Raw genomic sequence first — 16,700 nt, 5'->3', positions numbered from 1 at the left:
ATCTGCGTGCTAACGGTAAAGGTCCCTGGGCCGACACGTAGTTTTAATCCACCAGGAATTTTCAAATCAACGAATTCTTCACTGTGTGGTAAAAATTCATTCTTCATGTGACTAAGTGGTTTCTCCGTAAAATTCTTTATTCTAGGAAAGCTAGTCCCTTAAAGTATGCAGGAGAACTTCTGTGCAGTTTCGGAAGTAAAAGATAGGTACTGGTAGATGTAAAACTGTACGTTCCAAGATACCTTAGCAGAGCACCAGTGAACACAGATGCCTTAAAGAATCGAGCTCTCATGTATAAAACAGTTTCAGACGTCTGATTAACTTACAAACGAATTAAGTATGAAAAAATTTAAGAAAAGGTTTGAAATTTTGCATAAGTCTGTTGGAAGACGATAACACCAAAGCTTCAGATGTCAGACACTCAAACACCGATTTAGTTCGTGCTATGTGCTATCGTCTGGTATAAGCTGCGTAAACGGTAATTAAAAGTAACACCAGAACTATGGAGCACATGAAACGCGGATCAGTGAGCGATATCTTGGCAAAACTCGCGTGGGTGAATTGGTAGAGCGTGTGGTCGTTGCACCACAGGTCCCGCGTTCAAACACACCGATGACAGTGTGTTTTAACTGTTTACGGGTTGAATGGTTCAATGGTAGAACACTTTCCTGACAAGTAAAAGAACTTTTCGGAATTCGTAACAATGTTCTTTTGGCAGTCTGCTTTCGTTCGTTAGTTGAAAGAAGCAAACTTACAGGGTATATTTGTATAGAGCGGTGTGGCGTTCATTTGGACACGTGCCACAGAACAGACACCACTCGTGATGAAGTAGCGAGTGCATTTGAAGTTTCACCGAATAAACATAAACAATCGGAACAGAAGAATAAAGAAAAAATTGCATCATATGTGCGAAAGTATTAATAGTCCCGTATAACACGTTCAATCAATATACAGTAAAAGCAAACTGTCATGACTAGGGTATGAACCCAGGATCCTTGGTACGGCAGTTTAACCTACTACCAACTTTCCCAGGGAAGCTATACGTATTATTTACTAACTTCTATACTTTTCCTGAGTCCTGCTGTTGTTTTTAATTAACGCCCCTTCTGCAGAACGACAGCACATAGTACGAATTAAATCGGAGTCTTGGTTTACACTCTGTCGACATACAACCTTTGGTTGCAATATGAGTGTCTGACCTTTGGAGGTTTGGGTGTAAGTGCTCCTATTCTCAAATACTGGATGAATATAGTCCGGGTGATTTGCGCCTCGTGAACTACGTTGTTTTGAGACATATAAGCAGTTTTAACTGTAATTCTTGTTCTAATGGGTCAACCTTTATGCATAAGGTTACGAAAGCATTTTACATTTTTAAATTTGGTCAATAATAATATGAAATACTGAATATAAAACTTTTCTTCGTTCAGGAAGCCAGCAGGTAAGGAATTTTCATCTTGGGCCCTGCACCATGAACCATGAACCATGAAGTGGGTTAACTTTTTAGTAATGTATATTTGCCCTCGAAATGCAGACGTCCCGGGTTAGAGTTCTGGTCCAGCACACATTCTTAATCTGCCAAAAACTTTCAAAACAGCGCACTCTTTGCTGCTGAGTTAATATCCAGTTTTGAGACCTTATATCTGTTTATCCGTCGACAGTAGGGAACTCTTATCAGATTCTGCCATATTGCATTCCCGTTGGCTTCATTCATATTCTAGCGTCATGCAATCTGTAAAAAGAAAGAACATTCGGTCATCTTAAAAAGTTTGTGTAACAGGATTTACCATTAATTAAAATATCGGACAACTGAATCAAGCACGTTCCAGTAAACACAGGTCCATCAACGTGCCATTCGTAAGATAACCGTAGATGTGTTGTTATAACCCGCCACAGACTTCAATATGAGATATTGTCTTAGTGAATATAAATCTGTTTGAATTGTTAGCTTTTCGAGTAAGTCTGCATGTAATTGGTCTTACCATCAAACTGGACTTATTGTACTACAAACTGTGTACCCTAATAGCCTTTTCACAATAATTGTAGCAGTTCTCGTACCCTTGGGATTCTTGTGTCAAAGAAGGCCGTCGTGTCATACTGGGCAGTATGGGGATGAGTATGCTCTTGGATACGTTCATCACACGCACAGAGCATACCGCGCTATGTGCTCTGCAACACCCACTTTCACTTCCGGAATCGGAAAGGGCTGCTGACCCCTGCAAAAATCGCGATTTCAGAACATCGGCTACATCGCTTCACCAACACTGCAGTGTTTGCTTGTCATTACGTCTGATACATACCATAGAAACAGCTGGCCATTAAATTTAGTACCCACTACGCTATGCGACCCGAAATGAATACATTTATGTACCTTTCTAGCTGGTAAAATAAAAGTCACAGCTTGCATTTCTGCCTCCATTACGGCGGTACTGCGACAGGGAAAAGCCGACTCTTGTTTGCTGTAGCCACGTACTATTATGTTACACATATCCATCAACATTTTACAACGAATGGCTACCATATTCTTACAGCGTCTAAATTGCACTGAGATTCACCACAAAATTCTCACGGTATGCTGACCAAATGCAGTGTCGCTTATAGGCGTAGTGAAATGGTACGAACAAACTGCCGAAGGATACACAGAAGTAATTGGTGCTGCTCTGGTCTCTGTCATAGGTTTCATTCTGCCACGAACGGTTGTGAAACAGCGAGGCCAACACAGATTTCATTCTATCACATACAACAAAAATGGGGCTGAACTAGACTATTTTTCAAGCCATCTTCTTTGTTTCTACAAATATAATGAAGTAACCCGAAAAACCACTCAAAACTTCGTTAACACGGTATTCACAGATTTGATCTTTCTCCTCCTCCAACCATTAGAAGTCTTAGCTAGGAATTAATTTTAATGCTCCATTTTATCAGGTTTAATTTCTTTACCAACAGACAAATCGTTCGTCATACGTGTGTATTTGTTTAGTCTGGACGGAAAATTAATACAATATCGGTACGAGAAGTGGGAGAAATAAATTTTGTTCTGATATAGCTCATGTACAATTAAAACTATGAAACAAATATAAGTATTCCAGAGGGAAACAGTCAACACAGAGTTCTCTCCTTCTTCTACTCTATGAAATTCAAAATGCAAAACAGAACCCGTAAGTAAGAAATTAGCACATTGTTTATCTGACAGCTTGGCACACTGTTGCAGAATTATGACCCAGCGACGTACCACATCCTGCTAACGCTGACAGAGAAGTTGCCGAAACATTTTTTTTCTTTTGGTAACTGGTGTGATATATTTTCGATATGTCTCAATATTTTGCTTAATCTTGTAACCAGTGCATACCTCCTACACTCCTCTGTAGCATGACATCGATATTACAGTCTCGATGTGTCCCAGAAACTTCCCTCATCATGTCTTCTCCAGATGCTAAGTTAATTACTTCTGGGTGTCTTACCACTAATACTAATAACATTTCGTTGGAATGTAATTACATAGAACGCTTTCTTAGCTTATGGAGGTACAACTTTATTAAAGACAGTCTAGCACAAACTCCGAGTTTCGACTGGAGAAACATTTCTAAGACTGCCTCAATAATTGTAACGCTTTTCCCATACCAACAGCTTTGTGCCAAAGCTTAAGGAGACGGCGCCTAGTTGCTAACAGGTACGCTTTGTACTTAGGTTGAAGAATAGTCTAACAGATCAGATGTTCTCACTAGGAGTTTCGAAATTGTAGTCATAGCTTTTCATAGGCTTGTCGGAAGAGAGTATAAGTTCCGCGTGTCGTACAAAGCTCTACTGCTGTACGGGTAGCAGGTGTATCACAGTGTGCGAGAGAAATGGAGTGGCAACTAGAATCGAATTCCAAAGCAGAAGTACACAGAACATTACGGTTCTTGTTTCAGAAACGTGGAAACTATGATTCAGAACGAAATTCTGACGGTATGTGGACCAAATGCAATGTCGCGTACCGCCATTGCGAAAGGGTACCAACAGTTTGTCTAACGATGCACAGGCGTAGTTGGTGCTAATCGGAGAGGAAGGCCATCGACATCGACCGCACAATAACAGTGTCCAGGCAGTCGTGGTACTGGTTCTGAGCAGTCGCAGATTTGTCAGCGATCTGGATGTTCACACAGCAGTTCTCGAATGGTTCCGTGACCAAGGAAATGATTTCACTTGTAGAGAAACTGTGGAACTTTTCAATCGTTGCTTACAGAGACTTGGTATCTATGTTGAAAAATAATGTTATACATATGACATTTTTAGTACAGTGCAGTATTCACTAAAATTTACATAGCTTGTCACCACAATGTGGTCCGCAGCTCGTGGTCGTGCGGTAGCGTTCTCGCTTCCTACGCCCGGGTTCCCGGGTTCGATTCCCGGCGGGACATTTGAACCATTTTGAACCACAATGTGTAACTAACTTTTTGATGTCCCCTCGTAAATGCCGGCCGGTGTGTCCGTGCGGTTCTAGGCGCTTCAGTCTGGAACCGCGTGACCGCTACGGTCGCAGGTTCGAATCCTGCCTCGGGCATGGATGTGTGTGATGTCCTTAGGTTAGTTAGGTTTAAGTAGTTCTAAGTTCTAGGGGACTAATGACCACAGATGTTAAGTCCCATAGTGCTCAGAGCCATTTGAACCATTTTTTTGAACCCTCGTAAATACGAGGCTTTTTGAAAAATAGTGACTATGAATTTTTTATTCTGTTCTCAATATGGGACTATTACACGCCATACACATTAATCGCTCGACTTTCCCGACTCACTGACGCAGGTTGCAACCTACAGCCACTAGAGGGCCCCGAATTGCAGCGTGTAACATGGCGGTATTAATGTAACTATCTCTGTGCGTAAGAAACATCGTGCTGTAATCGAGTTTCTAACCGCAGAAGAATTCGTGCACACATGGAGCATCCTCTCCTTCATCACGATAATGTCAGACCACTCACGATCCCCGCGATATCACCAACAATGCCATGCCTTGGATTCACTGTGGTCGATGACCCTCCATACGTTCCCGATTCGGTCCCGTCAGATTTTCATTTGTTTCCAAAACTAAAAGAACACCTTCGAGAACTACACTTTGATAACCATGAAGCGGTGCAAGCAGAAGTGAGGTTGTGGGTCTGCCAACAAAGTCAAACGCTCTACAATGACGGTATCTACGTATTAGCCTCCCAGTGGGAGAAATGTTGAGAAATAAAAACGTAGACATGAAAAATAAAGATTTAAAATCTTAGTGAGATTACTTTAAAGTCAGTACCGCCATTAGACTGTTGCTTATTTACAGTGTTACATTTACACTTTCACAATCACGATGTAAATGTAACTGTGTAAATAAACAGTCTAATGAAGGTTCTGACTTTAAAGAAATATATTATGACTGTGGTCCCGCTTTATGGAAAAATTATTAGTGAGATTACTTTTATTTAAAAAAGGTTTAAGAGGTTTCACATAAAAAACTCGGAGGCGTTACTTTTAAAAACGTCCACGTAATAAAAATGACACATCATTGTGATCATACTAGCGTGACATCGCACTTTTGACACGTGTGTAGTAGCATCATTAGGCCTAGCCGCTGTGCATATGGGTGATCATTATTTGAAAAAGCTACTTTTTCGAATTTGGTGAAGATTACAATTATATGAAACGTTATAGCGCAGGAGCGCAAATAAACGAAACCGCATCTGTGTTGAAACTTCCTGGCATATTGAAACTGTGTGCCGGATCGAGACCTCTGGCAGAAGCAAAGCTGTGACGACGAGGCGTGAGTCGTGCTTGGGTAGCTCAGTTGGAAGAGCACTTGCCCGCGAAAGGCAAAGGTCCCGAGTTCAAGTCTCGCTCCGGCACACAGTTTTAATCTGCTATGAAGCTTCGTATCAGCGCGCACTCCACTGCAGAGTGAAAATCTCATTCTGGAAACATCCCCCAGGCTGTGGTAAGCCTTGTCTCCGCAATATCCTTTCTTTCAGGGGTGCTAGTTCTGCAAGGGTCGCAGGAGAGCTTCTGTAAAGTTTGGAACGTAGGAGATGAAGTACTGGCAGAAGTAAAGCTGTGAAGACGGGGCGTGAGTCCTTCTTGGGTAGCTCAGATGGAAGAGCACTTCCCCGCGAAAGGCAAAGGTCCCGAGTTCGAGTCTCGGTCCGGCACACAGTTTTAATCTGCCAGGAAGTTTCATATTATCATAGACTCCGCTGCAGAGTGAAAATCTCATTCTGGAAATATCTGTGTTACTTAGCGATCTCTTGGGAAGCAAAGGTAAACTGTTTCTTTACGTCTCTCAATTCCCAAACGTGTCGATTAAATACGTAAAGGAACGCACATTATCGTGCAGGGTCTATTGTTGATTGGTAAAAAGTCAGTCTTCACTATTGCACGCGCTCGCCCTCTTTGAGTTGACAACACAAGTTCATGCTCTTACGATTCAATTTCAAGAGTCACACATAACTGTACAACTTTTTGTAACCGTACATGTAGAGATTTAACTGTAGCTCCCTACATTTAGTTTAACTTTAAATACGCCCATTTTGATTACACTTTATCACGAATTTTACTAACACAGAATGAAAGAACGAATTTACTGCTACCAATCACCATTTATATTGTAGCTTGCTTTGCTCACAGAAGATTCAGTCGTCATAAATAAACTGAATTTAAGGAAATAACAAGGTTGCTGTTGCCAGTCACTATTTATTTCCACAACGCGTTTCGAAGGTTTAAACCTTCGTCATTATGAGGATTTATGTAAATTTATGTTGCATGTATGTAATTTCGTCACAGACACCTTTCGATGCCGTGTTACATCAGATACCTCATCACACATTGTAAACGCAAATCTCTCGGTGCGTGTGATGCAACACGACTGGGAATGGACTCCAAGAGTTAATGGAGGGAGCGTCGAAGGTTTCTTCGAAGTACATTCACATGCAGATTTAATCTACAGAAATCCTCATGATGATGAAAGTTTAAAACTTCAAAACACGTTGTGGAAATAAATAGCGACTGGCAACAGCAACCTTATTTCATTATATTCAATTTATTTACGACGACTGAATCTTTTGTGAGGAACGCAAGCTGTAATTAGTAAAATAATGAAGCCGTGTTGACGATAAAGTCTCGAGTACAATGTTTCAAAAGTTCTTCCTATTGTTCGTCCAAATTACGGATGTGTAACATACCCGTCGTTTCTGGTACAAGGCCTTTCCTTAGCATCGAGAGATGCTAACGAGCTCATACCTGTGCCAGGAACGTCTTTCTGGGAGCTCCCTCTGTCGTCCTTCCGTAACTTGGTGTCTTCTGCAGTAAGGTACAGCACTGTAATCTGCTGTCCTTCAGCACTCTAAACTGCAGTTCTTCACGACAAGATTTGAGGATGCACAGTTCTTAGGACCGGCCGGTAACCTATATTTACGTTTTACAATAGTTTCAATTTTTTCAGATGCGTCTAGGAAAACATGGGTTACTCATTAGTATTTTACAAGTGTACTTCATCCATATCATGCTAGCACTATTTGCAAAAAAATTGTTTCATTCTGAATATTACTTACTGTTATGAATTCGACTGTAGACGACAAACGTATCGCTTTTTAATGACTAGCGCACTCACTTTGCAACATTGGGTGCCTTTATGTCTGATAGCACCTTTATGTCAGACACACGGTCCAGTCACATTAATGAGACCACCGCCCCTGTACGACGTCAAAGTGCAATAACCACTGGCAGGCGGCATGTGGCAGCACTGGCAGTAGAGGGTATGTAAAGCGTGTCGGGATGAAGCAGAAAAGCAGTGCACGCGTTGTCGTAATCCGGAAACGGAGCAATTTATCTGAGTCCAAACTGGCATGATCACTGGCTTTCGGGAGAAGGGTGGGAGCATTTCCGAAACGACTGCGTTTGTAAACCGTTCGCGTGCCGCAGTGGCTGAAGTATACAGCGCGTGGCAAAACGGCGCTATCCAAAACCGGCGCCAAGGCAACTGTAGTGGACAAGGGGCCTAGACAACAGGTTGAACGACGGCTGCGGAGACGTGTACGGGCGAACAGACGTGCAACTGTTGAGCAACTGACCGCCCAGGTGAACCAATGGGCTACCAAAAGTGTCTCCTCAACGACCGTTGCTGCATATGGGCTTCCACAGCGGACACCTGGTTTATGCGCCCATGTTCGCTGTACTTTATCGGCGACGAAGGCTGAAATTTGCACTCCAGTACCGCTAATAGACGTCCACTGAGTAGCGAGGAATACTATGGTAAAACGTAGGCTACGAGGTATAAAGTGTATAAATATCAGAACAAGAGCTGTAGTAAACTTGCGAATTGAAGAACGTATAACACAAGTCATTTTATTAGTATCCCAGACAAGAGCATCTATGGGCTTAGTTTCTATCAGATGCCATACTGACTTAATACCATCTGTTACCCTACTAGTAGAAGATAAAGAAATGCGCTACTTTTAAATATGTCGTCTTACTTTGCGTGCTCTGGAAATGTGGTAAGAAAAGATCTAGAATGCCTGTTATTTAACTGATGAAATATGTTGCGCGAAATGAAAACTAAGACGCCAAAAAGGAATTAGACCAAACTAAGAAAGAATTGAAAAATTACTATTGTCTTTGTATTTTTTCCGTACATTAAAATCCGTTTGCCGGCCGGAGTGGCCGTGCGGTTCTAGGCGCTCCTGCCTGGAACCGCGAGACCGCTACGGTCGCAGGTTCGAATCCTGCCTCGGGCATGGATGTGTGTGATGTTCTTAGGTTAGTTAGGTTTAAGTAGTTCTAAGTTCTAGGGGACTGATGACCTCAGCAGTTAAGTCCCATAGTGCTCAGAGCCATTTGAACCATTTGAACCAAAATCCGTTTAAAGACTGCCACAATTTGAGAACATAAGACACAAAAGCCTTGCGGCAGTTAATGGAAAACGACACCTTACCGAGTTTATAATTTGTGACACACAGGTGTCTATCTACATATGGCAACCAGTACGACAGTGGGGGACAACTAAATAAGTTTTGGGTTACACAGCTTAGAAATTCGAGGTAGCCGTTTTGAAGTAACTTACGGCGTCGTGTGCTTAAGGGAACTACGGGATGTTCAAAAAGTCTCTCCGCAAAGCCGTATGATTGTTAGCCGCGCGTGCTGTATTGATTGTTCGCCTGCCTGGGTTCCTTCCCTTCAAGTGGACTCTCCCAACATCCCACTGTTTTATCTCAGCCAGCGTCAGTAGTATCGTTGGTGTGTGTTCTTACCTGTTGACGTGAACGTTTAAGTTTAGTTCCTTTGTTCGTTCGTTTCGATTTTGTCAGTGTTAAAATGCTAACCATTGAAGAACGTGTGTTTTTAGTCAAACAAGTGTTCAAAGCTGAAGGTAAATACAGATTTTCAGTTACTCAAACATTTAATTCAGTTTCCCAGAGACAACACTCCCACATTGCGATTCTGTGAGAGATTTGCTTAACAAATTTCGAAGTACGCGTTCAGTGACAGGTGCACCGAGAAGTGGTCGTCCTAGCGTTTTGTCTGAGGATAAAGTACTCGATATTTCTGATAAAATGTCCATGAGTTCGAACACGTCAGTAAGAAAACTCGCCCAGGAAATCGATGTCAGCGTCGGAACGGCGCACACAGCTGTAAGGAAAAAATTAGAACTAATCTCATACAAAGTAACAGTCGTGAAAGAACTGAAAACTACTGCATTATTGTCTATGGTTCAAACATTTCGTTCAGCAAAATGGAAGGGATATTGTTAATGAAACGTTTTTCACTGATGAGGCGTGGTTTCATTTATCCGGGTACATGAACTCGCAAAATTCTCGTATGTGGAGTACTGCAAATCTATTGTGTGTTCATGAGAAACCACTTCATTCTGTGAAAATAGGAGTTTGGACTGCGATTTCTAGACGTCGGATTTGGCGTCCCATATTTTTCAACGAAACAATAAATGCGCAACGATACTGCAGTGATATTCTGTAATCATTCATAGGAGAAATTGTGTTAAGTGAAATACTGAACGGTTATTTTCAACAAGACGGTGCAATCGCGCATACAGCTCGCGTTTCACTGTCACTGCTTGCTGATGTTTTTGGTGATCGCATAATTTCACAGGGACTTTGGCCTCCACGATTGCCTGGCCTAACACCACCTGACTTTTTCCTCTGGGGTGCAGCGAAAGCAACTGTCTATAAAAACCGTCCAGAATCCATCGATGAACTGAAAACTGCCATATCCACTTTCACTGCTTCTGTTACAGAAGGAATGTTCCAGCTTGTGTTTGGAAACATGATTAGACGAATTGAATTGTGTAATCAACAACGGGGGGGACACTTGCAACATTTAATGTGAAAATTTTCAAGTAAAAATGAATATTCAGTAAATTAATAACTTGTATTTCACTGAGTTTCATTTCGGTATATTCACTGCGGCATACGGCACGCGCGGCTAACAATCATACGGCACTGCGGAGAGACTTTTTGAACACTCCGTATTTACATCTGTGTTCTCGTTGTTTGCTCATGGGACAGCTGGAAAACATTAACAGTTGCATACCAGTGATGTATGTTGCGCTGGCCAACGCCAATGGGAGAGGTCAGCGACTAACCCCGCAACCATCACACATTCTCTATCTAGGATAAATCACATTACTGATGTATTTCCATTATTTTGGCATATTAGAAGATTAAAATGTTGATTATTATTACTGGGAAAGGGTTTCTGGGACATTTTTAGTAAAAAATAAACAGTTTTTTTACATTTATTTATATTAATTTCACTATTACAAGGATAACTCAGATTCACATTAAGAACACTTTACAATACGAACTACTTCTTCTTTCTTGGTGTGTGCAGGGCAGATATACTTCCTGCAAGATGTGCAACCCTTCATGTACTTACGGTCTTTGCTTCTAGCGCATAAGTAACAGCGTCCTTTCTTTGGCGGATTATGAATAGCTGCACATGTTACTTTCCGTCGTGGCTCCGTAACGTTGTTTCCTCTGCTCACAGCACCTCGATTTTGATTACACACATACTCAAAAGTTGATAACGCTGTAGTGTATTTAGAGTGTTGGTCTACAGCATTTTGAGCGAGTCTTATCATGTTGAGTTCACAAAGTTCACGTGCAAGATCTTTCTTCTTTCTTCCAGAACTCTTTGTCGGGTAATTCTTTGTCCATTCCTTGTGTGTATCTTGAAATACAACATATGAATTGTGTGGTGTCACCGCCAGACACCACACTTGCTAGGTGGTAGCCTTTAAATCGGCCGCGGTCCATTAGTATACGCCGGACCCGCGTGTCGCCACTGTCAGTGATAGCAGACCGAGCGCCACCACACGGCAGGTCTAGAGAGGCGTACTGGCACTCGCCCCAGTTGTACAGCCGACGTTCATAGCAATGGTTCACTGACAAATACGCTCTCATTTGCCGAGACGATAGCATAGCCTTCAGCTACATTTGCTACGACCTAGCAAGGCGCCGTATTCAATTGATAATTAATATTATGAAGCATGTACCGTAACGAGAGATGTTCTACAATTGTGGATTTAAGTTAAGTATTCTACCAGTTACACATCAATTTTGCTAGTCTTATTTCTCTGACCTGTTCCAGACCTATAGCCAGTCAGCGTGTAATTAAACGCGTGCATTTCGGCCTCCTCTAGAAAAACAGTGTTGGCTCTTCTGCCAAGTTGAAAAACACCGCCATTGGCCATCGACGCGTACAATTGTAGAATAGGATGATGTCTGGCTTCTCTTCCGTCACATTCATATCATGAAGTTGGGTTGACAATACTGTAACAACCTTTCCTTTCTTAGGCACGTAACTGACTAAAGTGGCATCATCACTAAAGGCAAATCGGATTGTTCCTGGTGTAGCTTTTTTTTAGAAAAACAGGACGGAGTTCTGTAGGAACATCGCGTTTGTCACTTCGAATAGTACCAACTGTAGTTATTTTCTCATTCAAAAGATCAGATGTGAGTGGAACGGTAATGAACTTTCTGTCCATGGTAACATTTCTTCCAGATTGTTTCAAGTTAGACATTTCAATCAATCTTCTAACTATTTTAGGGCCACTGTTATGGTTCTTCTCATTAGCGTGCTTTCCAGCGTAGGGATCCGCAGCGAAGCAGTATTTCTTATCTGAATCACATAACAGGTTCACCTCTATTCCATATTTTGCTGGTTTTGTTGGAATATATAGCCTGAATGAGCATCGCCGATGGAAGGTCACAAGTTCTTCATAAACTGTGACTGAGTCACTAGGATTATAAAATTCAGGAAATTTACTATCATGTTCCATATATCCCTGATAGGAGCAAATTGTCGGTCTGTTTTCTAGCTGCTCGAGTTAGAACATCATCAAAACGCAAGCACTTCAGTAAGAGCCTCAGTCTATGCTCCGAAAATGAAGCTCGGTATATCGGAAAGTTTTGTTCACTAAATGTATCACGTACACTGTCTTTGTTCTGTCAATGGACTCCCCAGTTCAATAGAATTCCGATTGCTGACACAATTTCTTCCCTTTCAAATGCTTTCGAATTTTTTATGAAAATATCTTCAGATGATTCCCTAAGATATCCAAGCTTTTGATTGGTACACATCAAAATGTTGTCCAGGATGTTATCATCGAGGTACATGAGAAAAGTTTTACCTGGTGCACCAGGTTTTATCCCTGGCTTAGTTCCTTTCGGGGTTCTCATTACGTTAGCAACAGACCTCCTCCTTTGATTTACGTAAGGACTTCTCTTCCATATCATACTTGACGGAGCCACCATGTCTTTTTCAAGTTGATCAATTTGTGCTTTCCGCTTGGGTCGTCTTCTTGTTGGTTGAATATCTATAAAAAAAATATGAAAACAGAACCGAACACTAGCAAACTAAGCCCTCTACCGAGACACACATCCTAATATACTCCAAAATATCTGCAAAAAGTAATAAAAATCAATACCTACCCTGTTCACTTTCATCCAGCTCGCTGCTGTCAGAAACTACTTGATCTGTAATTTCCATGACTACATCTTCAGTTTCACTAGTTGAGCTTTCAGATAGTTCACCACTAAATTCAATGTCTGAACTCTAAAGCAAATTTCTAATTTCGTCATCTGTCAATTTCATCTTCTTGTAGATTCTGTCAAATGCCACAAAGATATTACCTTCCACCCACCACAGTGCTTACCGTTTGACTGCGAGTGGTGATTGTTGCCCTGTTACACCTTCAGTTATAACAATCGCTATAACTCAACCATGAGTGTAAACCAAAAGCTGTTCTTATTGTCAATAGCAATTATAATTACGATAAATGTCATGTATGTATTAAATAAACTACTGAACAGACAGGAGTTTTAGCCTGAAAACTTCGTTGGGGTCAGTTACTGCCCCCCCCCCCCCCAATTGGTATGTAACTGTTAAATGGAGAGGAAACGAAAGGCATAAACTTTTTCAGGACTCGCTACGCTCTAAGACAATAGCACCGAAAGGTAGAGAAAGGCAGTGAAGGTCGGCAGTTAGCCATAACCTCCACCAGCTGTGATGCGGAGCAATTGGCTTGCGCTGCCGCGTGCCACCGCAGTGCGTGGCGTGGATGCAAACTGAGCCCGAGATTAGCAGACCGGCCATTGGGCTAGCGCGCCCTTGACACCGCCAGCGCAACGTCACAGCCGAGAAACAGTGTGTGACGGCGTCTATGGTCTCCACATAACCCTGGACTAAGTCCGCATCCTTATGCTGTTCTCCCATAACATCTGTGTATTGTTCAAAATTAAATTCGAAGTGCTTGTCTACTAAGTACGAGGGTTGGAACTTAAGTAGTGGCAACTATTTATTCACGACCGATCCAAAAGAGTTACATGTTTGCACCTTTTACTGACCTTCAAAGTAGTCACCAGGTTGTGTAGAACCCGTTGCCAGCGATGTGGAAGGCGTAGTATACCGTTAGCAGGGCATGTTCTGTTGATGGTGCTGATGGAGAAGTCTAAGTTATGGCGATTCTCGTGTATGACTGTGGTGGTGATATCCTAACGCATTATGTTCCTCCACGGCAGACCGTCAAAGCACAGTATTACTGTTCATTTTTTGGAGCATCACCTGCGACCATCTTTGCGAAAGAAGTGACGACACTTTCTGCGCAAACCACCCATCATTTTGCACGACAATGCGCGGGCGCATACAGCGCAAGCTGTGCTGCTCTGTTCGGTCCATGGGACTGGGAAGTGCTGTACCATCCACCATACTCCCCGGACTTAAGTCCTTGTAACTTTGATTTGATTCCGAAGATGAAGGAACCACTTCGTGGCATTCGCTTCAGAACTGTTATAGATTTTCGACAGGCAGTAGACCACTCCATTCGCACCATCAACAGAACAGGCTCTACTAAAGGTATACTACGCCTTCCACATCGCTGGAAACTGGTTCCACACAACGCTGATGACTACCTTGAAGGACAGTAACAGGTGCGAACATATAACTCTTTCGTATCTGTTGTGAATAAATAGTTGCCACTATTTAAGTTCCAACCCTCGTATATTATACCGAGGTCTTAAAACTGTTGTTGCAGTACTTTCATCAGAGTGACATAGCAGACTACTGTAGATGTTAGTAGTAGTTATAGGCTAAGTTTCTTGCAACTGGTAGGTGTTACAACATTACTAAGAATGTTTCATTTTGCAAACGATTCTTTTTCACTCCATTGCAACTCGACCGACTGATGCGCTGTATTTTAGTGTATTAAACATACACATACGCACACTTTGTTTCTGGAACAAATTAACAAAAGCGCCAATCCCACACCTCTGCTTCCTGCACCACAGTTCCGACCTAGGTATTCGGGAGTTTTCCTTTTGTTGTAAAGTAAATTATAGTAAACGCTCATTTGAGTACCGCTCTGCCCTGTCCTCAGTTCACTGGGATTTGAGTTAAAAGGTCCAAGTGTACTCTGAGTCTTTTCTATAACAAACCACCCGACCTTATCGTAGGGAATGCAGACTAAAAATAGACAAAAAATTTGCAGATTCTAAGGATTTTTCAATGAAGTACAGGATGATGCAAAGTTGCAAATACACCTGCAAGAAGTGACAAGGGCTCCTTACAAGTAATATCTGCCTAGCATATAAAATATGATGGAAAAAAGACATTACTATCAGCTTTTCATTTTCATACACTGTGGAATCGAGTACAAGATGATATTGGTGCACTTGCTACATGAGAAGCGTAACCGTCTCTATGTTGCGAAAACAACGTTCTCAGTTACAAGACCGAAATCACCACAGACGAATAATTGTTTCCTATTATCTACTAGCTAACAGGGTGACACATCTTCTGTAGTATTTTAAAAGGAGTTGTTGCAGTTGATATAACTTGTAGGACTACAACGTAGCTGGTTAATTTAGCTGTATTCAGGTTGATCGGAAACAGTCTGAAAATCTTTATCTGACTCCAAAGGGCCTGATAATTGGCTTTCGGGAGAAGGACGGGTGCATTTCCGAAACGGCTGGGTTTGTAAGCCGCGTTACAGGGTAGGCTGTGCTGAGAAATAATTGTTAAGTAAAAAGTTTCGATAAATTGCGCCGTTTCCGGGTTAGTTGGCGTTGAAGTTAGCCAATCAGGTGTGCTAATTCAAGCGGCCCACCAGATATAATTAGTGTTAGTTGGTCTCATAGCGTAGATGATAGTGCTAGAGACTGCTCTGCCTTTGCCTCGGGCTCGATCCTTACTATCGTCCCATGTCTCTATTTGCATCGCTCTCTTGTTCAGTTTTAGGAACCCATACGAAGTACATGTTGGCAACAACGCTACTGACGGCCACCTTAAATTTGCGCGCACGGAGGCCAGATCGCATAACTTCAATGCTAATTAAATCAGACACAGCACAACATATCGAATTGTTTTGTTAATAATTATTTCTGAGTACGGCCTACCCTGGAACAGCCTTACAGTCTTGGGACCCACTACCTTTACATTGGATTCGCTACCAGTGATATATTTCTGAGACCCCTTTCGAACAGTTCTTTTTTATACACACAGAACTGCATAAAATACAGGAAAACTTGGAGATTAACAAAACAATGGTGAAACTATTGGCTGTTTATTCTGAATATAAGAAAATATATCGGAATGTACCTGAACAGAAAAAAAAAAAAATTCGTACCGTTTGTCTCAAAATGTGGTACGTTTTGAATGTCCGCTATATCCGGACAAAATTAGACGGTAATATACATGCAGTTGTTGGGAAAGCTCATAAAATGTCATCCCCGAGTGAGACTCATGTCACGCACACACCTGAGTACAGTTCTTCAGTTCGGGATCGATACATAACAGGTTACCAGAAAAAAATAATCACAGACGACGTTTACTATTCGCCATATGTCGTTTAAGGCAGAGGGAAAGAAGTCACAGAGAGAAATTCTAAAACAAAGACACCGTACATGATAGAAATGATTCCTCTTGAAATTACGAGAAATTAGCTTCCGAGAGTAAGACGATGACAACAACATCAAAGAAATTACAATTCATCTAGAGGCGAACAGGCAGTGACATCCCTCGCCCAACAGAAAGGATCGTGGTTCAGTGCCGTTGCTATTAGATCGCTCGTACATTCCAGAGGGTACGCGGCTGCCTCGTCAGTTGCCGGATGAACCTTGAAGCTGGTAAACGAGTCGCCTTTCCAGAGTCACGTGGCGGCCTCGATGTCTGCGGTATACTTCTACGAGA

The 16,700-nt window shown here is 42.0% G+C and overlaps 1 protein-coding gene across 1 annotated transcript in view; it reads left to right on the top strand.

Moving 5' to 3' along the window:
* LOC124776997 (circadian clock-controlled protein daywake-like) overlaps positions 1–16,700 on the top strand; it is a 42,028-nt gene that overhangs the window by 328 nt on the left and 25,000 nt on the right. The window lies entirely within an intron of this gene.

This window comes from Schistocerca piceifrons, chromosome 2 (genome assembly GCF_021461385.2).
Source record: "Schistocerca piceifrons isolate TAMUIC-IGC-003096 chromosome 2, iqSchPice1.1, whole genome shotgun sequence".
NCBI lineage: Eukaryota > Metazoa > Arthropoda > Insecta > Orthoptera > Acrididae > Schistocerca > Schistocerca piceifrons.
The sequence above is the reverse complement of the archived record's forward strand: the minus strand, read 5'-3'. Positions and strand labels throughout refer to the sequence as shown.